Source organism: Phascolarctos cinereus, unplaced genomic scaffold (assembly GCF_003287225.1).
Source record: "Phascolarctos cinereus isolate Bilbo 61053 unplaced genomic scaffold, phaCin_HiC Scaffold_5;HRSCAF=322, whole genome shotgun sequence".
NCBI classification, from domain to species: Eukaryota; Metazoa; Chordata; class Mammalia; order Diprotodontia; family Phascolarctidae; genus Phascolarctos; species Phascolarctos cinereus.
Window position 1 is genome coordinate 70,375,188 of NW_027555958.1, and position 26,773 is coordinate 70,401,960.

General features: G+C 37.3%; 1 long non-coding RNA gene across 2 annotated transcripts in view; it reads left to right on the forward strand.

Annotated features, from left to right (window-relative positions):
* Positions 1-16,723, forward strand: part of LOC110217329 (uncharacterized) — a 57,446-nt gene extending 40,723 nt beyond the window's left edge. For both annotated transcript variants that reach the window (XR_002327022.2, XR_013487495.1), the window contains one exon: positions 16,510-16,723. This is a non-coding gene — a long non-coding RNA (uncharacterized LOC110217329). The remainder of the gene's footprint in view (positions 1-16,509) is intronic.
* Positions 16,724-26,773: the final 10,050 nt, after the last annotated feature.

Below are 26,773 nucleotides of genomic sequence, written 5' to 3' on the forward strand. Positions count from 1 at the left end.
ACTTGAAGTCACCTCTATAAATATATTAGTGTTAAGGTTTTCATTTGCTATTAGTATTACTAGGCAATATAAAAACATCTGTGGTAATTACAGTTGAGACAATACTGCAGCATTAGGGATTTTGTGACCTTTCCCCATGAATTGTTATTGCCAGGAAACATTTTGTTTTTGATTTATTTTGTTAAATACAATTAGTTAGCCTTCGTATAGAAAAGCAGAATTAATCTAGAAACATTCTACACCAAATCTACTTTCCCTCCTGCTGTTTGTCACCCCATGAAAGTAATATGATAAAAATTTGCCACTTACTAGCCTCATTCTACTAGACAGTCAATTACTTATCTTTTGGAAATCAACTCACTCTTTCAAGTTATTGTTTGGTACCATTAAGTGGTCTGAATTAATTTTTCCCTGCATAAGTTAGGGAACTAATTATAGGTCTGATCAGGGTCAGTGTATTGTGATTAGATCTCACAAAAAACCCCCCCAATTACTTCAATTGATTGCCATAAGAGATCTAAGGGCAAAACGTCCGTTAGCTGACTTTGAAAGAGACTGTTGTAAGATTTGAACTGATTTCAGTCTTGCACACAAGCTTTGGTACCTGAGAATTTGCGTGTGAAAGGTGATTTTACTCCTACTCAATTGCTCAATGTCCCAGGAGGTCAAAGACCCCATGTCCACAAAGTTTTCCTAAGATCATTAACTGAGAGCATGATTAACTATTCATTCTGTCAATTCCATTCCCAGAAACTACAATTGTATTTCACAAGTAACTAAATTAACCCTAAAACACCACTAATTCTAGAATGTGTTATTAAAAGCATCTTGGTGTATTGAATAGAGGGGCTGGTCTCAGAGTCAGATAGGTCTGGACTCAGGTTCTCTTTCAGACACATGTTGGCTGTATGACCTTAGCTAAGTCATTTAACTTTTCAGGGAGATAGGTGCTATTATCCTAATTTTACATGTGAGGAAATGGAGGCAATTAGAAGTTAAGTGACTTGCCCAGGGTCACACAGCTAGAAAGTATCTGCAACTGGATTTGAACTTAAGTCTTTCCAACTTTAGGTACAGTACTCTTCTCCCTGTGGCAACTAAGCTGCTTTATGCAATATATGCACATACACACAATGTATACACGTATATAAACATATATGGGTGTATATATGTATATATACACACACAGGTTTTAGTGATCATCTAGAAAGTGGTAATCACCAAGAGTTAGAACGACTTTGAAAGAACCAGCTATGATAGAATAACCTTAATTCCTTTTTAACGTGGATTTCATTAGGTTGGTGCCTGGCCCTGTTCTATTTAAGAGTTTTGAAGGAAAACATGGCATAGTGTGGATAGAGAGCAGGCCTTAGAGACAGAAGGGCCTGAGTTCAAGTCTTGCCTTTCATACACATTGGCTGTGTGATCCTAGGCAAGTCAACTTATCTCCTAGTGCCCCCCCAGACAAGTCTTTGAATTCATTAATTATAGAACAGTTGTGGGTCTTAGTAGAGGGAAGGTCCTTACTAGGAGTTCCATACACTAATAAAAAGTTTGATCCTCTCAAAAAATTACATCTACTTAGCAGTTTTACCAATTACTTTGATAAAGGTATAAACGGCATGTTTAACAAATTTGCAGATGACATAGACATAGAAAGGACAATAGAATCAAGATCCAAATTTGAATGACAGTTAAAAGCCAAAGAGTCATGGACAAATCTATTAAGATAAAATGTAATAGAGACAAGTGTAAAGTTTTGTTCTGGGGTTAAAAAAATCAACTTCACAAATACAAGATGGGGTGAGTGAGTGGACTTGGCTCGATAACAATAAATATGAAAAATATATGGGAATTGTAGTAGGTTTGGCCTTACAGGCCAAAAGTACCAAGCCAAAAATGGCAACCAAAAAAGATGATGCAATGTTAGACTTCACCAGAGAATTGATGCTTCTGATGTACTCTGTCCTGGGCAAATGACATTTGTAATATTTTATTCAGTTCTGGGCATTGAATTTTAGGAAGACTATTGCTTAACTAAAGACACCCCAGAGGAAGATCTCTATTATAGTGAGGACCTCAAGGTCCTGCCACTTGTTGTCTTATTGAAGAAGAACTAGTGATGATTAGCCTGAGGAGGAGGAAACCTAGTGTGAGACACTTTATGGTTTTTAATGTGAAAGAAGAATTCTATTTGGAGCAGGAGGTCAGAGTAATTTGTGAAAATTATATATAGAGAGATTTAGACTTGATGTAAGGAAATAAGTGGTGTAGACTATGTTGAAAGGTTTGGGGTTTTCTGTCACTTAGTGGTCCTCAAACAAATATTGGATGACCATTTGTCAGGCACATTGAATAGGGAATTTTTGTGCAGTTATAGGTTGGATTGTATGGCCTTCTTTTATAAAGGCCCTACTCTTATTCTTCATTAAGCGTCCTTCAAGGTCATGCTAACAGGCTTCAAGGTCTGAAATGTCTTTCCAAATTGGAATGGCTTTGACTAAGAGCCTTTTGTTCATGGATCAGCCAGGCTCATTATCAGTTTGACTGAAAGGTTATGACTTTTTGGCCACAGAAACTCCATTTAAAATATTTAATTGATATTTTTTTGCTTTTATATCATCAACATGGGACAATGTATTCTTCCCCATTCCCTCTTTCTAATAATAAAGAATAAAAAAGAGGAAAGAAAAAATGTCAGTCAAAACTAAACAAGATATTGAAAAAAATCTGACACTATATGCAATATTCTATAGCCATAGTCCTCACTTCTATAAATAAGGAGGGAGGGTGAGCTTTACTCATGGCAATACTTGAAGGCTATTTACCATGTCATAGAAGGGCTGCAATCTTCATTTTGGAAGGGAGTATCAATGATGGATCCTTATTTGTGGTAATCAGTTTATTTCCAATTTTATTTTTTGAAACACCATGTGGATTTATCAGCAAAACTACAATCTGAGAATAAAAAATGTAGGAAGGGAAAATTAACCAAATATTTTATACTCAGAGGAAAAATTTACATTAAATAAAGATAGTCAGTCTATAGTTTATCCTTTCAAGGAATGTGATAAATACTAAGGAGCATAACTTTAAAATACTTTGTTTGCAAGTTCATTTGTCTCATATATTGCATTGTAAATTAATGGAAGAAGTAAATAAAGAAGACGTTTGTCTGATTTAGAAAAGATGCATATTGGTCTATGTCCCATTCTCCTTGTTCGCTCACTTTTCTTTTCCTTGAGCTTAAAGACTGGTTGTTTCTTTATCGACAAAAACCTTTCACCATTTAAGTTTTGAAATAAAATTTTTTCTGAAGTTCTTTTTTATTGCAGGAAGAAAAGTAAGTAAATCTCAGTTCTGTATTCACCTACCACCTCCATACTGCCACTTTTTTATTTCTGGAGTGGGAGAAGTGAGGATAGGTGTTGGGAAAACTTTTTATTGCTTCTGAATGATGGCTTAGGCTGGTTCCCTGCATCCCATCAGGGATCTACCTGTCAGACATAGTTTCCATTTATCACAACCTCTTAACTGTAGATTGTAATCTCCCTTTTGACAGAGAGAACTTTTAAAACCAAGGGACTGAAAGTTCCTTCAACATCATTGTTGTTTTTCTAGTCAATATGGGCTAGTCTGCCAGTGAAGGATGTGAACCTGGTCTCTCAGAGGCTATTTTATTGGCATACAGATTCTAGCAGGACCTTCCAAATTTGGACAGATAGATGTACAGGGTGGGTCCAGTCAAATCAATAAGTCAACAAGAAATCATTAAGAACCTGCCAAGCACTGTGCTAAATGCTAGAGATACAAAGAAAGGCAAAAAATAGCCTTTGCCCTCAAGGAGCTTACAGTGTAATTGGGGAGAAAACATGCAAACAACTACACACAAATAAGATACGTGCAAATACATACACATTTGGAAAGTCTTATGATCAGATTATCTGTAGGGAAATAATGTTATAGCCACAGAAACTCTTGAACACCAGCTCATACATTTGAGGAGGGGTGTACACTAGGGAAATTTTGAAACTTTGTAGTATGCATGCAAAATAATAATAATGGTAATTAATCATACTGGCAAAATCACGATCTTCCATTGCACAATATATTTTAGCGATGAAGTTAAAGCCAAGTATGAGTCAAAGAATGCACCCCTGACAAATTAGAGATGATGATATCTGGCATTCATGTGAAAGGGTGGGGTGGATTGAATAAATCAATCATCTCACATTAATTTCAGTAACTAACCCTGATATCATTATCTGGTGAGAACATTTTGATAAAACCAATCAATCAGAATCATGAACTTGTGGATGAATAGGCCTAAGCATCTCCATTGGATCAGTCAATCAAAGGTATTTAAATTATGATCAGAAGAGTTTTGGAATTATCAGGAGAGACTCAGTCTTTGTTGGGTCTTCTATAAAATAGCAAATCAGGCAGGCTTGGTGACTCACATCTATAATCCCAGATCATGGGGTTGTGACTTGTCCTTTGTTTTGAAGAGGACCATGCCATCAGGAAGATGATGCCATGACTTGCAAGTGAATTGGATTTGAGTGAGGCAGGGCTGTGCAAAGTCACCAGCCTCACTTTCTCCTCCAGAGCCATGTAGGTCCAGTGGCCAAATATAGATCAGGACAACTGGTGAATGCTTGAATTCAAAGTTTTGAGCTGCAGTGGGCTCCCCCAGTCAGGGATCCGTGCTAAACTCCATGTTGTCTCTGGTGAGCTACCAGGATGACGAATTGTGGGGGAAGGGTGTACTGAGCTGCCTAAAGAGGGATGAGCTGGCCTAGGTTGGAAGGAGAGAGCAGATTAAAATTTCTATGCTATTCAATAGTGGGATTAGGTTTTGAGTGGCCAATGCATTTCCAGCCTGGGCAATAATAATAATAGCTAGCATTTATCTGGCTTTACTATGTGCTAGGTATGGTGCTAAGCACTTTATAATCATTATCTCATTAGTCTTCACAACAACCCCATTTTACAGATTGGGAGACAGGGGTTAAATGACTTGCCCAGAGTTACACAGCTAGCAAATGTCTAAGGCCCAATTTGAACTTAGGTCTGCCTGACTCTAGGCCCAGCACTTACTGTGCTATGGAATCACTGAAGCCAAATTGACTTCTGATCTGTACTACTGCAAGTCAGGGAGAGTGAGTTTCAATAAAAACAAAATAGGAACCCAGTGCAGAACCCATGCATTTTAGTGTTTTCAGCAGAGAGGAGAGAACCTGCCAGTGAGAGTGGAGGATGGGAGAGTAGCTCCAGAGCATGCATTATATGTGTCATCTTTTCAGGTTTGCAAGGTAGTGCATTTCATCATCTTTTATATACTCATGATAACCCTTCAGGGCAGGTGCTATTATTATTCCTCCTTTTACAGATGGGGAATCTGAGGCTCATGCAAGTGACTTGCTTGGAATCATAAAATTAGTGTCTGAAAGAAAACTTGAACCCAGGCCTTCCTGACAACAAATTTCATGCTTTATCCATTGCGTCTTTTTGCTTTTTTAAGTTCAGATGTGGCATTCTTCTCTGGACATTGTTAGAAAATATCTCTCTAGCTTCTGATCTTTTCAGCAGTAAGCAGGTACAGATCAGAAATCAATTTAGCTTAAGTGATTCCATGTTGAGAGATTAAGTGGCTGGCCCGTGATCACATAGACAGTATGTGTCAGAGACAAGACTTGAATTCAGATTTTCTCAACTCCAAGGTTAAGCTTTTATTCTTTATTCTGCAAACAACATCTGTTAACCATTATGAGCTATTAGACAATACTTTTTTCCCTTTCTTCTTTAAATGTTAAGGTCATAGGATCATAGGTGCTAAGCTGGAAAGAATCTTGGAAATTATTTTGTCCAACCTCCCCATTTTATAGATAAAGAAACTGAGGCCCAGAGGTGTTAAGTGGCTTACTCCAGGTCACAGAGGTAGTAAGAGTAAGAGGTGAGATTTGAATCAAGGTCTGAATACAAATACAAACCTGGAATTCTTACCAACACAACTTTTGCCTCCCAAGACAATTTATAATAAATTATTTCAGTGTTTACAACTTCTTGTCCCCTCTCCTCTTTTAACTTTCATTTATTACCTGTCAAATGTTTCTTAGAGGAAAGGAAAATCAATATAGCCCACTAATTCCTCAGATGTAATGTTTTCACAGTGGCATTTTACCTTGAGAGGAGGGCATGTGTATGCATGTGAAAGCAAAAACTAGTTCATAGTCAGAGAATAATGATAATGATAACTATTCAGCCTTTTATCAAAGATAAGAAAATGCTTCAACTTCAATTTTCCATTGTTTTGCCTCCAAATTATTGACTGACATTTGGATATCTTTCAGATATTTAAAAGTGACATGACATAATAATACACCCTCTCTCCTAAGCTCCGGACAGAATAATAGGTCTTGGAAAAGGTGGAGCAGTGGACCATTGACTGGTTTGAGGTGGTGGTTTTTGATTGCTAATAAGACAGTATTTCCTGGTTTTCAAAACAAACATTCCTTTAAAAAAAAGTGGGGCAACACCTTCAATGATTTCAGATTTGGCACTTAGCTTAGAATCTAGAAGGTGCTGTTTACCTTCAACCTTTAGGGGACCTGAGGAGTATGTTTTGGAGATGACAGTGAGAAGGAAGCAAAGTTTTTGTTTGGCTGTACTAACCTAATTAGAAGAGAAGGTAGGAAGGTTATAGATAATAGATACATTGAACATTTCTCTCTCCCTTACTTTTTCTGGTAGGCAGAGCGATAACCTGATCATAGCTCCCTGTCTCTGTCATTCTCACCTCTCCTCCTCATTTCTCTCTCTTTTCCCCCTCATTTCTCTCTGTCTTTCTATCTCTCTATGTCTGTCTCTTTCTTTGTCTCTGTCTCTCTGTCTCTGTCTCTCTCTGTCTCTGTCACATATACACACACCCACATACACATCTCTCTCCCTCTCATTGAGCTCTCTCTTTCTCTCTCCCCCATCTCTTTCTTTCTGTCTCTCTGTCTCTGGCTCTCCCTCTCTCCCTCTCTCCCTTTCCCCTCTCCCTCTCCCCTCCCCATATCTCTCTCTATATCTGTGTCTCTCTGTTTGTCTCTGTCTGTCTCTGTCTCTTTCTCTCTGTCCTTGCAAGGCTAGGCTATCTCTACTGCCCATGTAACCTCATGTCAAGTAAGTAGAATGGGAGCTTGGAGAGGTACTATTTAATATTCTAATTCTACCCTCTTGGCATGAATATTTGTATGTCAGATCATTAGGATTATTAAAATGAATTAGATTCCTAATTTCTAGAAGTCAGTTTTTAATTGATTTATGGTTTTGTATTAAGCTAGATATTTCCATGTAATTATGTGTACTTGCTAGTCCTCATTATATACACAAAATACAACCATCCTTCACTACAGAAATGGAAATCTGTTTCATGAAAACTTTAAAGCAAAAATCCAGGTATCAAAAACTTGATTATTGTTCATTTTAGCGAGGAAAAATGATAAACATTCCAGGATTTCCTAAAAAATCACTCCATTTCACTGAAATATGACTAAATAACCAACAAATGATGGCTTAGTTAATAGCATTTGCTGAAAGGAGAAATGAGATGATGTGTGTCAAAAGGCAAGGGGCAGAGCAACTCAATCTGCTGCCCAGTTTGAGAAGGGACATAAAGGTGAGGGTTACATAGAGGCAACAGAGGCAAAAAAAACCCATTTAACAGATGATTTCACAAGATAGTTAATGCTTTGAGAATCTGGGGCAGTTTAGAGAGCCAAACTTTGCATTTCCTGAGGTGGCTGCTTGGGCCTCAGTGGTGACTGAGATGATTTACCTATGATCTTCAGACTGCTTCTGAATCTTTCAAACCAGTATTTCCTGGCCCTGGATTCTGACTCCCTCATGTTACTGTCTTCCTCCTCTGTAACCTTCTGTATTCATATTGGTATGTCCTGCCTACTCTATGAAGGCATTGTCCATAATGGCAAAAAGTAGATTGCAGAGTGAAAGATATGTGTACATTACTGTTGTTTGCTATGGTTAAAATCAAGTGAGTATCCACATAGTGAGGGGGTGGATGTATATGTAAGTACATAGGAATAAGTGAGAAGCAATGTGGCATCATAGAAGGAGCACAGGATTCAAAATCAGAATTCAGTTCTGTTCAATTCAACAAATACTTGTTATCTACTATGTGCAAAGCATTGTGCTAATTGACCAGGGATGCAAAGACACAAACCAGTCCCTCCTATCAGGCATCTTACATTCTACAATAAGGCTACTGCATGTTCATAAATAAACACAATGCAAGGTAACTTAAGATGGTTGTTCAATTGTTTCAGTTGTGTCTGACTCTTCATGACCGCATTTGGGCTTTTCTTGTCAAAGATATTGGAGTGGTTTGCTACTTCCTTCTCCAGCTCATTAGGCAGGTAAGAAAACTGAGGCAAGCAAGGTTAAATGATTTGCCCAGGGTCACACAACCAGTGTCTGAAGCCAAATTTGAAGTCTTCCTGCCTCCAGACTCAGTGCTCTATCCACTGCACCATGTAGCATAAACAACTGGAGGGATTAGGGAAAGTTTGTGGGAGAGATCATACCAGAGCTGAGTTTTGAAAGAAACTTAGAGTAGGGGAGATGAGGAGTAAGTAAGTATATTCCAGGTATGGACCAAGGTTTTGGGGACACCCTGAATATGGACAAGAATCACACAGGATAGGCAGGTATCTGTATCATTGCAGGAACATCTACGTTGATGAGATCACAGATCCATTATGGCATTTGGCATTTGGCTAAGTTTCATCCTCAGATACTCTTTTGAACCATAGAAATGAACTTAGATGGAATCCATTACTTTGTTCTTCTTAGAGTTAGACCATCATCAACTAACAGGAAGGGGAGAGTCTAGATGTAAACTTGGGCCACTTGGCCTCACCTCAACCTTCCCAGCTCAGGTCATCTAGTACAGCCGTGTATAGATAAAGATACGAAGGCTCAGAAACATCGAGGGATTTGGCCAAGGTCATTACAGTCAGTAAGCAGAAGAGATGGGATATGAAATCTGCTAATGAATAGAGTTTAAAGATGGAATGTCAAGCTAGAGTGGCAGAATTTGGGCTAGAAACCTGGTCTCCTGACTCTTAGACCAATTATCTATTTACTACACAAGAGTTGGAACAGCTAAGTGGTGCAGTGGTTAGAGCACTGGGCCTGGAGTCAGGAAGATCTGAGGGCAAATCTGGACTTAGGCACTTACTAGCTGTGTGACCATAGGAAAGTCACTTAACCCCTACTTGTCTCAGTTCCTCATGTGTAAAATGAGGACACATTGGAGAAGGAAATGGCAAAACACTGCAGTATCTTTGTCAAGAAAACCCCACAGACTTGTCCTTTGGCTAATGAAGAGTTGAACATGACTGGACAACAATAACATCATAGCTATTATTTCAAAAGGACATATACATCTCAAAAATATTCTGAGCCTATGTGACTCTGCTCATTTTATGCTGGTAAAAAGCTCAGTTAAAGGCAAAAGCTGGCATTTGTCTTGAAGTCTATTTTACATTTTGAAAGAATGTTAATGGCCTCAATAAATGCAATCTTATTTGCTTTATCCATCATTAATATAATTTTCTCCCCAGGGAAAGCCTATTTTCTCAAAAGCTATCAATCAAATTTGCTAAATCCCATACCTGAGTCGGTTTTTGACCACCTGATTGCATGGCTAGATATTTGTGCTATTTAATGGCAGAAAACAGAAACCCCTATTCTTTACAAAGGATCTTTCTCAGTTTCTATTACCATAAACCAATTCTTCCCTTAGCCACTTGGGAATCTAGGTTGATTTCAGGGGTTCAGAAGAGTATCAGGGGATGAAACAGCCAAATATCAATTGCCACAGTAGATCTGTGATCTCATCAAGGTGGATATTTCTCTAATGATACAGATCCTAACCCATCCACGTCAGCCTATCCTGTGTGATTCTTGTTCATATAAAGGGTGTCCCCAAAAATCTTAGTTTAGTTTTAAGCTTTAATTATTTCTGAAGCATATGCTACAAACTTACAAGAACATTTTCTTCTCCAGATCATTTTGCAGATGAGAAACTGAGGCAAACAAGGTTAAGTGATTTGCCCAGGGTCACACTGCTAGTAACTGTCTGAGGCTGGATTTGAACTCAAGAAGATGTGTTCCTAACTTCAGGCCTAGCACTCCATACACTGCAGCACCTACTACTTTGTTATTCCAAGGATCTCAGTTTTATAGCAAAGCCATCACTTAGTGAGAGATATTAATGAAAGCAGCACTTAGGAAAGCAATATGAAAGAAGGCAATATGGTGCAGAGGAAAGAACAGTGGTTCTGGAGTAGAAGGATTTGGGTTCAGATACCACCTTGATGTTTACTAGTTGTGTAATCTTGAATAAATAACTTACCCTCCTCAGCCTCAGTTTCCTTCTCTGTAAAATGAGGTGGTTATACTAGATCATACACTTAGAAGTATTTCCCTAGAAATTGTCAGAGCACAGGTTTAGCACTCCATGGGCAATACTTCAATTCATTCCCTGCTGTATACACTAACAAACAAATCTTTAACTCTTTTACTCTTGGGTGATACAATTGTAGCCACTCATTTGTACAGTCTATTAGTATGATTGGTTCTTCTGTAGTGTTTCCAGATTTCAGATTAAAAAAATGAAGGGGCACACACACACACACACACACACACACACACACACACACACAGAGACACAGAGAGAGAGAGAGAGAGAGAGAGAGAGAGAGAGAGAGAGAGAGAGAGAGAGAGAGACAGAGAGAGACAGAGAGAGACAGAGAGAGACAGAGAGAGAGAGAGAGACAGAGAGAAAGCAGTGATTTATTTTCAATCCTAGCATCTAGGGAACAGTTCAACCATGGGGAGGAATGAGTGTGAATGGGAAGTTACTCTTGATGGGACCTAAAAGTGGAGGTCACTTTTCTGTACAGGATGACTTCATGGGAAGAAAAGTCTTCACACTTTGGCTGTTGTAGGATTCTTTTCTGAAATTCTCTAGGCTTACTGATATGATTCAATTATTGACTCAGGCAAGTGGTAGTCATGGCTCTATAAGGTGGGTGAATAAATGGGGTGATGAAAGAAAGGAGGCATTGGGATAAGAAAGAACAAATGACACTGACAAGAATACTCTAAATTGCTGTAGCATTTTTTTTTAAAGATAAATTATTTGCCCAGTGTCACGCAAGCATGAAGTATCAGAGGCAGTGCTTGAACCTACATTTCACTGACTTTCAGGATGCCTCTCTGCACCATGGCATACCTAATTCTAGGCTAGGAATTAAAACTGAAAAACCATCCCTCCAAGCTAAGGAAAAAATCTGGTCAATCAGTTTTATGGTACCAGAAGTCTATCTGTCTGTCTCCCCTCTCTCTCCTCTTATTGTGTGTGCAAAATGCATTTCTGGAAACCTGTCATGACGGCAGTTACTGCCAAGCTTTCTGGACTGTTTAAGCCTTTTCTTCCAATCTTGTCAAATGCTTCAACCTTTCTTTCTCTTGGATCCCACCTGTGCCTGTTCTGTTTAACACTTCCCTCCCAGGACACCCCATGTTCAAATAGCTGAGGGAACAATGTTCATGAAAGGTGGACCCCATTTCTACCACTTAGTAGCTGTGTGACCTCTGCAAGTGACTTAGCATTTCTAGACCACAACTTTCCTCATCTGTAATACGAAGGGGGTAGTACTAGTTGATCCTTCCGTTTCTAGCATTCTACAAGTCTATGAAGTGTCCTAACCACCTTCTTACCTCACCTACTCAAGATTGTGAACTAGTGCAATGTCCCTTTGATTACAAACATTTGTCACTAGATGGAACCTCTAAGTAGATAAGGTGAAATGGGATTATTGCCTTTGTAGATACGGGTTTAATTGGGGGGGGGTGTGATGATGAGGAGGTCTAGGTGACTCAGTGGATAGAGCACTCGGCTTGGAATCAGCAAGACTCATCTTACTGAGTTCAAATCTGTCCTCAGACATTTACTAGCTGTGTGATCCTGGGCAAGTCATTTAGCCCTGTTTGCCTCAGTTTCCTTATCTGTAAAATGAGCTGGAGAAAGAAATGACAAATCACTCTAGTATCTTTGCCAAGAAAACCCCAAATGAAGTCATGAAAAATCAGACAGGACTGAATAACAACAAGGAGGAGGTCTGAATGAGCAGATAAAGGTAGGGCTGAGTGGAAGAATGGGTGTGGCACCTGCTGGACTGGAGTGAAGGTGAAGCATGAGATAATGTGGAGATGGTGGCTTGCTGAAATTTGAAGCAGCGAAGAGCAGGATGGCCTTTATGGGCTTTGGCATTTAAGGGTAATTGGGATGTAACAACAACACTAACACCTAATATTTATATAATGCTTTAAGGTTTAAAAGTGTTTTTCATACATTTTCTCACTGTGGAACTTTCTGAATGTCAGTGGAGCCAAAGGTAATAAATCTCTTCTATTCTTGGAGTGCCCATTTAAGAAATACATCATTTGGTGAGAGATGTTAATGAATATAGTACTTCATGACCCATTATGGAGAGAGGCAATATGGTACAGTGGAAAGAGCAATGACTCTGGAATCAGAGCACCCAGGTTCAAATCCTATCTCTGGCACTTGCTACTTGTGTGACCATGGGTAACTCACTTCAACTCCGCCCACCTCAGTTTTCCCCTCTGTAAAATGAGGGAGATGGGCTAGATCATAAATGTAGAGCAGGAAGGGACCTTAGAGGTTATCTAGTCCAACCCCTTCATTTTAGAGATGAGAAAACTGAGAACCAGAAAGGCTAAGTGCCCACGGTCACACTGGGGGTGGCAGAGGTGGGATTTAAAAATAGGTTCTCTGCTCTCAAACCCTTACCCTTTCTATTGTACCATGTGACTATATGTTGCTATGTGCTGTAGATCATGCCTCATTCTTATGAATGGGAAAACAGAAAAGAAAAGACCATAGTCAGTAAACAGATGCTTCAGCATAGAAATGACAGCTAGAAGGGACCTTACAGATCCAACCCTTTCATTTTATAGATGATGAAAATGAGGATTAGTGTTCAAGTGACTTACCCAAGGTCTTATAGGTGGTGCATCCTCACACTTCAAGTGCTCTTTCCAGGACAACACATTGCCTCTAAACAAGAAGGTCTTGGAATTGTGGGTCAGGAGTAGCCAGAATTTTTTTTAAATCTGATACACACAGTGAGACCCTTTTTAAAAACAAAACATTTCAATAGTTGAGCTTTGCCTTCTTTTTCCACATTAAGGAAAAAGACTGTGCAAGATGTGAGTGCAGTGGGGGCATCCTTAGTATATGTATAACCACACACATTTGTGATATGCATTCTTTAGGGCTAGTTCCTACATTAGAATTATTCCTTTGTAAAGGTGCCAATTATAGGGGCTGAGAGAAGGCAATATACTTCTTTATAGCTGTCTCAGGAAAAGGGAGTTGTTCACTGACAATAATGATACAAATACTCGTCTCCATAGCAGACAGAGGGCTGGACTCTGGTGACCTCAGCATATCCAGGTGCCAATTAATTTGTCTGGAAGCATCTTGGTCATTACTTTTAAAACCACTGTGGGAAAGGAAAAGGCCAGTGTTGGCCCTGCATCTATCATGGTTTCTTGTAAGGAGAATCTTTGTTATTTATAGCTTAATGGTGACTTAGTTTCTGTGAAACAACCCTGGTCTGTTTCCTCTCTTGGAAAAAAAATAACAAAAAACCCTTAGAACTTCAATTTTGTCATTGTGGAATTTTGGAACAGCCTCTAGTTTTGACCCCTCAAAGATTGTGATGGGGTTTAAGGAAGGAAAATATTTTTGAGGTAATCTTAGTCATTTAAAATTGGTTTGTAAGGATTTTGTCCAAAGCTGGGTTCAAGTCTACCCTCTGAAACGTCTTTCATAGTTTGGAAATGCCCTTGTTCAAGACCTTTGCCAAATTTTTTTTTCATAAGTATCTATTATAAGTGATTAATCAAGCCATCAACCAACAAACATTTTTGAAATACCTTCTCTGTGCTGGGGCCTGTGCTTAGTGTTGGAATGAAGTCACAGAATGAAATAATCTTTATTTTGAAGGAGTTCATACTCTAGTGGGAGAACACAATTCTCCCTCTGTCATACATACACAAAATAGATACAAATAGAATAAATAAAAGTAGAATAAAATGCAAAGTAGTAAAAATACAACCTAATTAAGGAGGGAGGGCATTAGCAGTTGAACATTCATGTAGAAGGTTGAGCTTGGGTGGCATCTCGAAGGAAGAGGATTCCATGAGGTGAGGAGGGAGAGCCTTACAGGAGGAGGGAGAACTTTCTAGACATGGGGGATGGCCAGTACAAAGATGGGAGATGGAGTGACATGTGTGAGGAACACAGAGAAGGCGAGTTTGGCTGGATCGAAGAGTGTGTCTGTTTGGGGTGCAATGAATTCTTCAGAGAATTAGAATTTTAGGTCTAAAAGGAACTTTAGAAATAATCTAATAATAATGCGATTATTGTGTTGCACTTCAGACACATTATGTCTTTTGAGCCTTACAGCAATCCTCTGAGAAAGGTACTAACTTCTGGATTTCATAGCTTTTCTTCAATGAGAGACTGGAGTCCAATTCTGAGAGGTAATGGACCTGCCCGGGGTTACGCAGATTTTAAATATTAGCTGCAGGGTTCAAACCTAGGTCTTGATGACTCTAAGTCCAGTGCTTTATGCTCTGTGCCACACTGTCTTTCTAATTTAGACCTTTCGTTTATTATTAGACAGCTAAGTGGTGTAGTGGATAGGGCAGTGAACCTAGAGTCAGGAAAATCCGAGTTCAAATCCTTCCTTATAAATACAGCCTCACACACTTACTTAACTGAGTGACCAGGAGAGCCATTTAACCTTTGTCTGCCTCAATTTCCTTATCTGTAAAAAGGGGATAATAATAGTGTTTACCTCCCAGGGTTTGTGAGGATAAAATGAGATATTTATAAAATACTTTTAAAACTTTTAAGAGTGATACAAATGCTTATTATTGATAGTATTCCTCAGACCTTACTAGTTATGTGACCCTGGGCAATTCATTTAACCTCTCAGCTTCAGTTTCCTCATCTGCAAAACGGGCATAATAATAGCGCCTACTTAATAGGATTTAAGGTGTTATGTAAATGTTAGCTATTATTTTTATAGATCATGAGAATCATTGATATGTGCCAAAATACAAAACTCCAAAAAAGAATCCTTGCCTTTAAATTGTCTTTTCTAGGAAAAATAGAAAAATGTACACTATGGTTTTCACTGTATTAATTAACTGACTAGCAAATGACCTCTTCTCCAACCAACTCAAGGGCAAGTTGGGAGGGAAGACAGGGAACAGGCATTTATTAAGCACCGAGTACATGCCAGGCACTCTGCAAAGTGCTTTACAAATATTACCTCATGGTTGGAACAACAGAAAAATACCCATATTAGTGGGTGAGCTCAGCTTTCGTAACAATTGAGTTCAACTTAGCCACCATTTATCAAGCATCTTCTTTGTGCGGATACCCCCTCTTCCTTTTTTCTGTCTTCTAATGATGACCCAGAAGATGATGCCTGTGAACCTTACAGTAGGTGTGTTGGTGAAAAACCATGATATCTGTAAATTAAATTATGCTTTAGATGCATTATAGGAATTCATTTACAAGGAATCCAGTGATAGGTCTTATTTAAACTGAAGAATCCTTTTGTATAAATTATCACCTTCCACTTTTTTTTCTGTTTTGCAAGTTTGGATTTTCATATGTTGAACTTATACCTATACCCCAATGTAGGAGAGCCTGGTAGTATAATGACTGGGAAAAAAGTGAGAGGGAAAGGCATTGTTTTGAGAGCAAGGGTGGCATAGTGGGTAGAACATTGGACTTGGTTTCAGAATACCTGGGTTTGACTCCTGCTTCCTCTATGTGATCATGGGCAAGTCATTATCAGAGCCTCAGTTTTCTGATCTGTAAAAAGGGGATGACAATAATGTTTTCAATTTCGGCATCATTATGAGGAAAGTGCTTAATGTGTCACAGAAATGTGACTTGTTTTTATTTGGAGACAGACTGCTACATTGTAGGCCATGGAGAAAGAAGAACACAGGTAGCAAGCCTGAAGATGGGTAATTGAGAAGGTGTTAAGGAGAAAGAATGCATAAAATGCTATAGTCATAATAAAAAAATGCTATTTTAATGGTATGCCAATCACCTGATAATTTTTTTTTACCCAATGGATGGTGAAAGTGAGATCATGAGCTCTGAGGCCAATGAATACTCACTTTTTTGTAAGAATATAGCCCTTGTGGTTTGGGTAAATATACTTAGGCTTACCTACCATACACAGGCATTTTCCTTTCTTGTTCAATAAACAATGACTAATGACATTATCTCATGTGTGCAGTATTTATCTCGGAAAAGCTCAAAGCCCATTATGGACTTGCTGTCTGAGTCTCTTCTCTTCTCTTCTCCCCTAGATCTGCCCAGCACCTGTGATGGAGCTCAGAACACAATGGCAGCCCAACAGATATTGTTGACTCACTGAATGTGGGAAATTTTGTATTATGTTAGGGTAACAGCCAACCATGGACACCTTTAGGTGTTTTGTCAAGGTCTTAGTAATTGCCACAATGGAAAGAACACTGTGTCTGGAGGCAAGGACCTGGGTCCAAATGCAACCTTTGAAATTTATTACCTGTGTGAATCTCCTTCAATCTCACTTTTCTCATCTGAAAGAAAAGAAGTGGTTGGGCTAGATGACCTCTGTGGTCCCCTTTAGCTACAAATCTATGATCTTATGATCTAGAAGGGACCAAAGAGGCTTTCTGGTCTACCCACCCTGTTAATTTTTCAGGGGAAGAGGTCCAGGGAAAGACTTGCCAAGGACACAATGGTAAGAATCAGAGGTGGGATGCAAACCTATCTCCTCTGACTCCAGAAGTGTGCATCCTATATCTATATTCCAATGATGTGCTCCACATCACTTCTGTATTTTTCTGTTTCTCTCTCAGAGGACTATGGATGTGTGCTAGAATTGTCAGTCACATGGTAGAGAGGGCAAGGGCAACTCTGCTCACTTATAAGATCAGGGGCAGAGTGTGGAGGGGAGAAAAGAACATGGCTTATCTGCATTCTTGTCTCTATAGAAAGCCTCCTGAAGGATTCTGTTGGCTTTAATGTTTTTAAGGACCAAGAAGAATGAGCAGGTAGAAGAGGGCTTTGCCCTGTCCCAGAAAAACAAGAAGGAATGAAGAGGAAAAACAAAACAAAACAAAACAAACTTCTTAACAATGAGAGGTGGCCAAGGCATGGAATGGGCTAACTCAGAAGATAATGGGTCCCTCTTATTGGACATCTTCAAGAAGAGACTGGATGACTACATATGTTTGTAGAGAGGATTCTTTTTGAGTATGGCTTAGACTAAATGGCTTTTGTGGTTCCTTCTAATTCTGAAATTGTTTGGTTTCTGAAATGCCCAGGTATGTTATGATTATATGTATTTATGTATGTATATTGTATATATATGCATACATACAATATATATGTATATTATATGTATGCATATATATACAATATACATGCACACACCATATATACATATATATGTGTATGTATATATATACATACTACATACATATATATGTGTGTGTATGTGTATATACACATATAGTGTGTATATATGGATATACATATATGTGTATGTATATGTGTATATGTACATGCACATACATACACACGCACACACATGTAATTGTTCTGGTTCCCCTGAATCACCTTTTTAGTCAGTATATTATCTTTATTAGTGGCCAGTATAAAAGAGCAACAGCAGAAAGTATGATTGCAAAGGACAAGCTGGAAGTCACATACAAATGATCCCAAAGATCGAAGGACCAAGATGTACAAATTGTATTATCTATTAACCAAAATTCACATCCTGGTAATATGTGTCAAATCAGTGGAAGTGCCTTTTGATTCCATGAAATGTAAATCTCAGACAAGTTTTAGATATTGCTGTTAAGATCAGCAGAAGACCAAAAGGAGTTGATAATTTTGAATGTTGTGAACATGTTAATTTTAAAGTTTTACCTACAACTTTGAGATGATTTGTATAAGTTAATGAACTAAACCCAATGTGGCACAGGTAAGAGTTAGTCTGTTGTCCCTCACCAAAAACAATAAAAATGAGGCCTCCAGTTTCTGCCACGTCCAAGACTTATCTATTTCAATCAGTTGCCTAGTGCTCCCAACTCTAATCCGTGGGTATGAGTGACACTCTCTGCCTTTCCTCCTTCTCACCCACTGTCCTCATGCTGCCTGCCTCTGTACCCCTTTAGTTTCTCGTCTCTGTACTTTCTGTGATTTTGTGCACCCATACACTTTGTGGTTGTTAAAGTGTGATTACATCCTATATTCTGCTGCCAGTAGTAGTCTTTCCCAGTGAATACCTAAAGAACTGGGCATGCCTGCCCCCATTTCATAATTTCATAAATTACTGATCAATTCAACTGGAAAGAAGATCTTGGTGACATAACTTAGGAGTCATTGGAGTACTTGAAATCTATGATAAAAAAGAAGTTGAATATAATTTTTAAAGGAATCATTAAATTGTTCAGACATATTAGAAAAAGGGGACAATGTGAAACTAGAAAAAACAATCCACTAATCCCCTCCTGAAAGAAACTTCCAAATGAAAACTTCGTAGAATGTCAGTGCTTCTAGATAAAAGAAAAAATACTGCAAGCAGCCAGGAAGAAAAAAAAAATCAAATGTTAAGGAATCCCAATCAGAATCACACAAGATTTATTAGCTGTCATCTAAAGGTGCAGAAAACATGGAATGAAGTGTTCTAAAAAGCAAAAGATTAGAGTCTACAATAAACAGTAATTTAGCCAGCAAAAACTGAGTGTAATCTTAAAAGGAAAAAACAGATTTTTAATGAAAAAGAGGACTTTCAAACATTCCTGTTTAAAAAAAAAAACAAACTGGAACTGAAAAGGAACTTTGAAATACAAATACAGAAGTCAAAGAAAAATAAGAAAAAAAGGTAAATACAGGTGAACAATTAGTATGGACTTTATAAGAATGAACTGTTTATCTTCTAACTGGAGGGTATGTTAAGACAGTTCTTTTGGAATTCCATTGGTTTAAGGGGTCATTGAGGTATTCAATTGAGGTAGAAGCCTTTTAAATAATTTTGTGTTCTGATGATAGAAGAAAAAAATGAGAAAGGGAAAAGATGCATTAGAGGAAAATGAGGGGATGGATGGGAGGAGCTTATTAACACATACTCAAAGAATACAAGCAGAAATATATATAAACATGGGGGAGTGGCCCTCACTTCAACTTCACTTTCATCTAAAATGGTCAAAAGAGGACAGAGCGCACACACACAGAGTTTGATGTAAGAATATACTCAACAGGCATACAAAATAGGATGGGGAGGGGGAAATAAACAATTACCTGTTATAACTGAGTTTAAATGGCATGAACTCATCCATAAAATAGAAGAAATTAGCAGAATGAATTTAAAAAGCAAAATCCAACAATATGTTGTTTACAAAGAATATACTTGAAACAAAGTAAAACAAGGAGTTGGAGCTAAACACAAAAGTGAGTAGCAATTATGATTGCAAATAAGGCAATAGCAAAAATAAACTTAATTAAAAGAAAAAAGAGGAAAAGTATATTTTGCTGAGAGGTTAATAGAGACAATGAATTGATTTTAAATACTTAACATGCATGCACTGAATGGCTTAGCTTCCGAATACTTAAAGGAAAACTAAATAAAAGAGAAATAGAAAGTAAAACTATAATAATATGGTCAGAGGGAGAACCTCAATTTACTTCTATCAGTCCTAGATTAATTTAAACACACACAAAAGAGAAAAAAGTTAAGTACCTGAATAAAATTTTATAAAAATTAGATATGACAGACCCCTGGCAATTACTACATGGAAATAGAAAAGAATATAATCATTTCTCAGCTATGCATGACATCTTTAGGAAGGAAGAAAGGGTGTAAGCATTTATTAAGTGCCTACCATGTGCCAGGCACAGAAATTGATCATGTGTTAGGACATAAATACCTTACAAATAAATAGAGAGGAGCAGAAATATTATACACATTCTTCACTATCCATAATACAATAAAATTACATTAAAGGGCTGCTGAAAAAAGTATTAAAATTAACTGGAGAGTCCAGAGCCAAATATTAAATAACTATTAGCTCAAGGAACAAATCATTGAAATGATAGAGAATTTTATTAAAGATAATGACAACAGTGAGAAAACATACCAAAAATTAAAAAATAAACCAAAACAGTCCTCATGGAGCAATTTATGTCTCTAAATACTTTTATTAACAAAAAAGAGAAAAAACAGATCAATGAATTGGAAATGAAGTTAAAAATAGTGGGAAACACAAATTTAAAAACTCATTTTCAACACTAAAATAAAAATCTTGAACATCAAAACAGAGATTAATAAAATTAAAACCAAACCATTAAATTAATAAAGCTAGATAAAAACTCAATAAAATTGATAAGCATTGGTTAGTTTGATTAAAACAAATTAAAACCTAATTATCAGTACAAAAATGAAAAAGGAGAATTTATAATAAATGAAGGATAATATTAGAAATTTTTTTGCTCAATAAAATGCCAATAAAACTGTCAACTTCTTTCTAAAAATATTTATTTATTTATTTTTAGTTTTCAACATTCTCTTCTATAAGATTTTGAGTTCTAAATTTTCTCTCTCTCTCCTCTTCTTCCCAAGATGGGGTGCAATCTGATATAGGCTCTACATATACATTCTTATTAAACATATTTTCACATTAGTCATGTTGTAAAGAAGAATTAGAGCCAATGGGAGAAACCACAAGAAAGAAAAAACAAACAAAAAAGAGGGCAAATAGTATGCTTTGAACTGCATTCAGACTCCATAGTTCTTTTTCTGGATGTGGATAACATTTTCCAACATGAGTCTTTTGGAATAATCTTAGATCCTTGTATTGCTGAGAAGAGCTAAGTCTATCAAAGTTATTCTTTGCACAATGTTGCTGTTACTGTGTACAATGTTCTCCTGGTTCTGCTCACTTTATTTAGTATCAGCTCATGTAAGTCCTTCTAGGTTTTTCTGAAGTCTGCCTGTTTACCATTTCTTGTGGAACAATAGTATTCCATTACACTCATATGCCAGAACTTGTCCGGCCATTCCCCAATCAATGTGCATCCCCTCAATTTCCAATTCTTGGCCACTATAAAGAGCTACTATAAATATTTTTGTATATGTGGGTCCCCTTCCCATTTTTATGGTCTCTTTGGGATACAGAACCAGAAGTGGTATTGCTGAGTCAAAGGATATGCATGGGTTTTTTAGTCCTTTGGCCATAGTTTCAAATTGCTCTTCAGAATGGTAGGATCAATTCACAACTGCACCTATAATGCATTAGTGTTTCAATTTTCCCCCATCTTGTCCAGCATTTATAATTTTCCTGTTTTGTCATGTTAGCCAATCTGATATGGGTGATGTGGTACCTCAGAGTTGTTTTAATTCACATTTCTCTAGTCAGTAGTGATTTAGAGCATTTTTTCATATGACTATAGACAGCTTTAATTTCTTCATCTTAAAATTGCCTGTTCATATGCTTTGAACACTTATCAATTGGGGGAATGACTTGTATTCTTATAAATTTGATTCAGTTCTCTATATATTTTAGAAATGAGGCCTTTATCACAGACACTGCTTGTAAAAGTTGTTTCCTAGGTTTCTGCTTCCCTTCTAATCTTGGTTGCATTGGCTTTGTTCATGCAAAATCTTTTCAATTTAATATAATCACAATTATCCATTTCACATTTCATAATGTTCTCTATCTCTTGTTTGGTAATAAAAATCTTTTGTTCTCCATAATTTTGACAGGTAAACTATTCCTTGCTCTCCGAATTTGCTTATAGTTATCAGCCTTTATATCTAAATCATGTACCCATTTTGACTTTATCTTGGTACATGGTGTAAGATGTTGGTATATGCCTAGTTTCTGCCATACTATTTTTCTGCAAAATTGTCAACTTAAATGAAAGAAATGAATATTTACAAAAATATAAAATATCCAAATTGAAAGACTAAAAAATAGAGAATTAAATAACCCAATTTGAGAAGAATAAGCTGAACAAGCTATATTTTCCAAAGGGAAAGTGAGGGGAAACCCAGGGCCAGATGGATTCAGGAGAGAATGTTATTAACCATTCAAAGGAAAATTAATTACAGTATTACATAAACTATTTGTGAAAATAGCAAAAGAAGGGATCATACCTAATTCCTACCATCCTTCTAAGACACAAATATGGTCTTGATGTGTAAATTAGGATGAGTCAAAATAAAAAAAGAAAACTATTGAGCAATGTCCCTAATAAATTGTGCTGTGAAAATTTTAAATAAAAGATGAACAAAAAGGCTAAACTTCATATCACAAAGATTATACACCATAACCATGCTTGAGTGATACCAGGAATGCAAGGTTGATTTAATATTAGGAATACTATAAACTTAATCCACTGCTAGGTGGCCCAGTAGATAGAGTGTTGGGCCTGGAGTCAGGAAGACCCACCTTCATGAGTTCAAATCTGGACTCAGATACTTACTATTCACAACCCTGTTTGTCTGTTTCCTCAGTTTCAGTAAAATGATCTGGAGAAGGAAATACAATCACTCTTGTATCTCTGCCAAGAAAATCCCAAATGCGGTCATAAAGAATAGGACAGAACTGAAAAATGATTCAATCACAAAAATAAATTTGTTACATTATATCAGAATCACATGATTATATCAATAGATGTATATAGCTTATGAGGAATTTCTGTTTCTTTTTTCTTTTTTTCAATGGGAAGAAAATTTAATTTCTGATAACTAAAATAGAGAAGCTGGAGGATGCTACAAATGTGGAATGTTGCATGCATCTTCAGATGAGATCACTATATAGTTAGTTTTGCTTAATTGCTTTACTTTTTTTTTTAACAAGAGAGCTGTCAAGGAATGGAGATAATCTGGAAATTTGAAAATGTAAAAAAATCCAATACAATGTTAAAAAAGAGATAAAAAAGTAATTTAATCTCTTTGGGGCTTCATTTCTTCTTCTGTAAAATGAGTGGGTTGAGCTAAAGAATCTCTAGTCACTTCAGATATATGGCTTCTTTCTAAGAATTAGAAATAATCATATTCATAACATTATAAACCCCAAAGTGTTAAATATTTACAAAGCTCTGCACCGCACAATGGATATACTTTGAGAAAATGAACCATTTCACAGAGCTCCTGAGAATGCCATTCTTTCAGCTGTGAAATTCTTTAAGTCTCAGTAAAGAAAAAAAAATCTATTATGTTGATGACTAGTTATCTAGTCATATTTAGAAATGATATCTAATTTTGTGGATTTATTTTCTCAAAAAATGCCTAACTAAAAACTTACTAATGATAAGAAAATAGTAACAATGAGACTTCTGTGAAAATGAACTCTTCTTCCTTACCTTCTGGCTTGCTTGATGTAATGAAAAATAGGAATAAAATTTTACAGCATCAGTTTCCTTATCTAAAAAATAGGAATAACAATAGCACCTATCTTATAGTATTATGAGATTGCAAAGTGCTTGGCAAATCTAAGTCTCATAAAATGTTAGCTACTATAAAATAAAAGCTTATCTTGCTTTTACTTTGCTTATAACTTCCATATGGTTGCAATGGTCCTGCCTAAGTAGCTTGAGTGTGCATTGAATGTGAAATGTTTGTTAAATGGAATAGAAACAAATTGAGTCTAGAGGGTGACCCAGACGTATAGCAGTATAAATAGAATCTCACTTTGGTCATGATGCATTTTATCCTCATGAAAACAAAAGAGGAAGTTAGAAATTATGATAAGATTAAAGGTCAGATGAATTATTACTAAAAGTTAAGACTAGGGAAAACCTTTTAAGAAAGGCAGAATTTTCCAGAGATATATTATGGGTCTTTCTGGTAGGGCTTGGATTAACAAAAGTACACTCTATATGCTGTGCAGAAATTTATAAATATTTGACTTACTTTGGGGTTTGTAACTCACGGATTTAACATTTCTTATTCTTAGAAAGAGGCTGTGTATCTACAAAGATTAAATGTTATGAGGACTGAATGAGAGACTTTACTGAAGGAGAAGACATAATAAAGTTCCTGTAATCTGTGTCAATTGCTTTGGATGGGATGGGTTGTAAAGTGTAGAATGAGAAAAAGAAGGAATAATTAGGGAAAAACTGATTTATCCTTTACCAGGTCCAAAGGAGGCTTGTATTCAAAGCAAAATCTGAGGTAGAAGTAGTATCATCAGGACTGAGAATCAGCACATGAGCTGGTTGGGAGATTGGATGGGAAGGGGGTGAGGAGGCAAAGGTGGAAGAACAGGGACAGTGGTACCCAGATTATTTTGGTGACTTTTAATTCTACTCCTCATTTCATTTTTATTCCAGCAAAACTTTGCACCTTTATTATGAACTTCTACTACTTTTTATATTGTAATCATTTGTGTGCATGTCTTATCTCCCTTAGCAGATTGTCAATTTGTTAAGGGTCAGAAACATCTCTTACTTGGCTTTGAATCTTTTTCTCAGTGTATTGCACCTAGTAGGCAATTAATCAACGTTTCTTGAATAAAGTCTTCTCAATTAATCTTTTGGAAACATTAGATACAAGAATTCCTTTACTTTTTTTTTTTTGTAGATGTATGGGTACATACATGCAAGTTTCTAATTTACATGTATGTATCTCATTCCTCTCCTGACTGAAGATTAGATTTCTTCTGCCATGCCCTCAGACCCCCTTCAGCTTCTTTTGGTGTTGTCTTCCCCCATTAGAATGTCAGCTTGAGAGGCAAAGTCAAGACGGTGGAGAAAAAGCAGGGACTTGCCTGAGCTGTTCTAAATTCCTCTATAAACATTTTAAAGAAACACCTGAAAATGAATTCTGGAGAAGCAGAACCCACAAAAGGGTGGGATGAAACAATTTTCCATCCTAAGACAACTTAAAAGGTTGGCAAGAAAGGTCTGTCACATAGGGGTGAGAGTGGAACATGGTCCAGTGCAGGCTGTGCCAGCATAGGCCATGCCCCAGCAAACCAACACAGTTCTTGGGGGCAACTGAGTGAGTGGTGGCAGTGGCTCTCAGCCCACAGCTGGTAAGGGGGTCAGACAACTTGTCAGAAGGAGATTACAGAGTTCTCTTTGTTGGCACTGAATGCAGGACTCATCCTGGATCGGGGTCATAGTCCTGGGTTGCAGTCCCAGTGGAAGGAAGAGTCCTAGCACAGCAGAGCTTGAAGCTGAAGGGAAGTGGGAACCTGCACACAGCTCCAGGGCAAAGAAGAATACTTGTGGTCACTCACAGATCAGATCATAGGCCAAGAGAGTAGTAAATATACCTCTCCTTAGAGCATACCACATTGGAAGAATTAAAAATCTACAGATCCCCAGAACTAGCTCTGGAGACAGCTGCACAACAACCTTGAAGCTTGGGACAGTGCCCTTTCCATCCTGGGAGCAGAACCCAACTTTAACATAAAGTTAAAAGTAAAGAAATTGGCTGAAAAAATGAGCAGACAACAAAAAAGAACCTAACCATAGAAATTTACTATGGTGACAGGGAAGAGCAAAACACAAACTCAGAAGTGGACTACACAGTCAAAACTGCTACATCCAGAACCTGAAAGAAAAATGTGAATTGGTCTCAGGCCAAAAAAAAAAAAATAATTCCTGGAAGAGCTCAAAAAGGATTTAAAAAATCAGATGACAGAAGTAGAGGAAAAGTTGGGGAAAAATAAGAGTGATGCAAAAGAACATTTTATATAGTAACAGCAACAATGAATAACTTAGCAATTCTCAACAACACAATGATTCAAGACAATTCCAAGGGACTATGATGAAAAAATGCTATCCATCTCCAGAGAAAGAATGGAGAGAATGCAGATCAAAGCCTACTTTTTTTTTAAACTTTCTTTATTTTTCTTTTTATTTGGTTTGTTTTCTTTCACAATTTGACTTATATGGAAATATGTTTTGCATGACTGCACATGTATAACCTATATCAAATTGCTTACCTTCTCAATGAAGGGGGAAGAGAGGGAAGGAGAGAATTTAGAACTCAAAAAAAAAAAAAAGTGAATGTTAAAATTGTTTTTACTTTTAACTGGGGAAAATATCAAATATATTTAAAAAAGAATGTCAGCTCTTTGAGGTAGGGACTGTCTTTCTTTTTTACATGTATTTCTATTCCCAGGGTGCATGGGGTGTTCAGGGAGGATTAGCACCTCTGGTGTGAGGGCTTGCTGAGCTCTTTTCAGGGCTGTTCATTCACCTTTGGTGTCTACCTGTCACCCAACTCTTACCTGTGGCTCCAAGAAGCTGTAGCATGCACAGTGACCACACCCTAGTAAAATTATCTCTACAGATGCACTGAACCAGGTCGAGGCTAACCAATAAGCCTCAAAGCCATCATTAAATTAAAGAAATATCTGACCACGTGAAGAACGTGTGGATAAAATCAATTTGTTCCAATGGCCATGAAGGTTACTGAAGCCGGTAGTGGAGTTCCCCCTGTGGAAGAGAATGGGTGCCTGTTTCTGGTAGATTTGTGATTATATATAATAGGAGCAACTTGGAGAGATGAGGAGTAGATATAGACTTTTAAAAATTGACTCCGGTGTGCTAACCATTGGGCGGGAG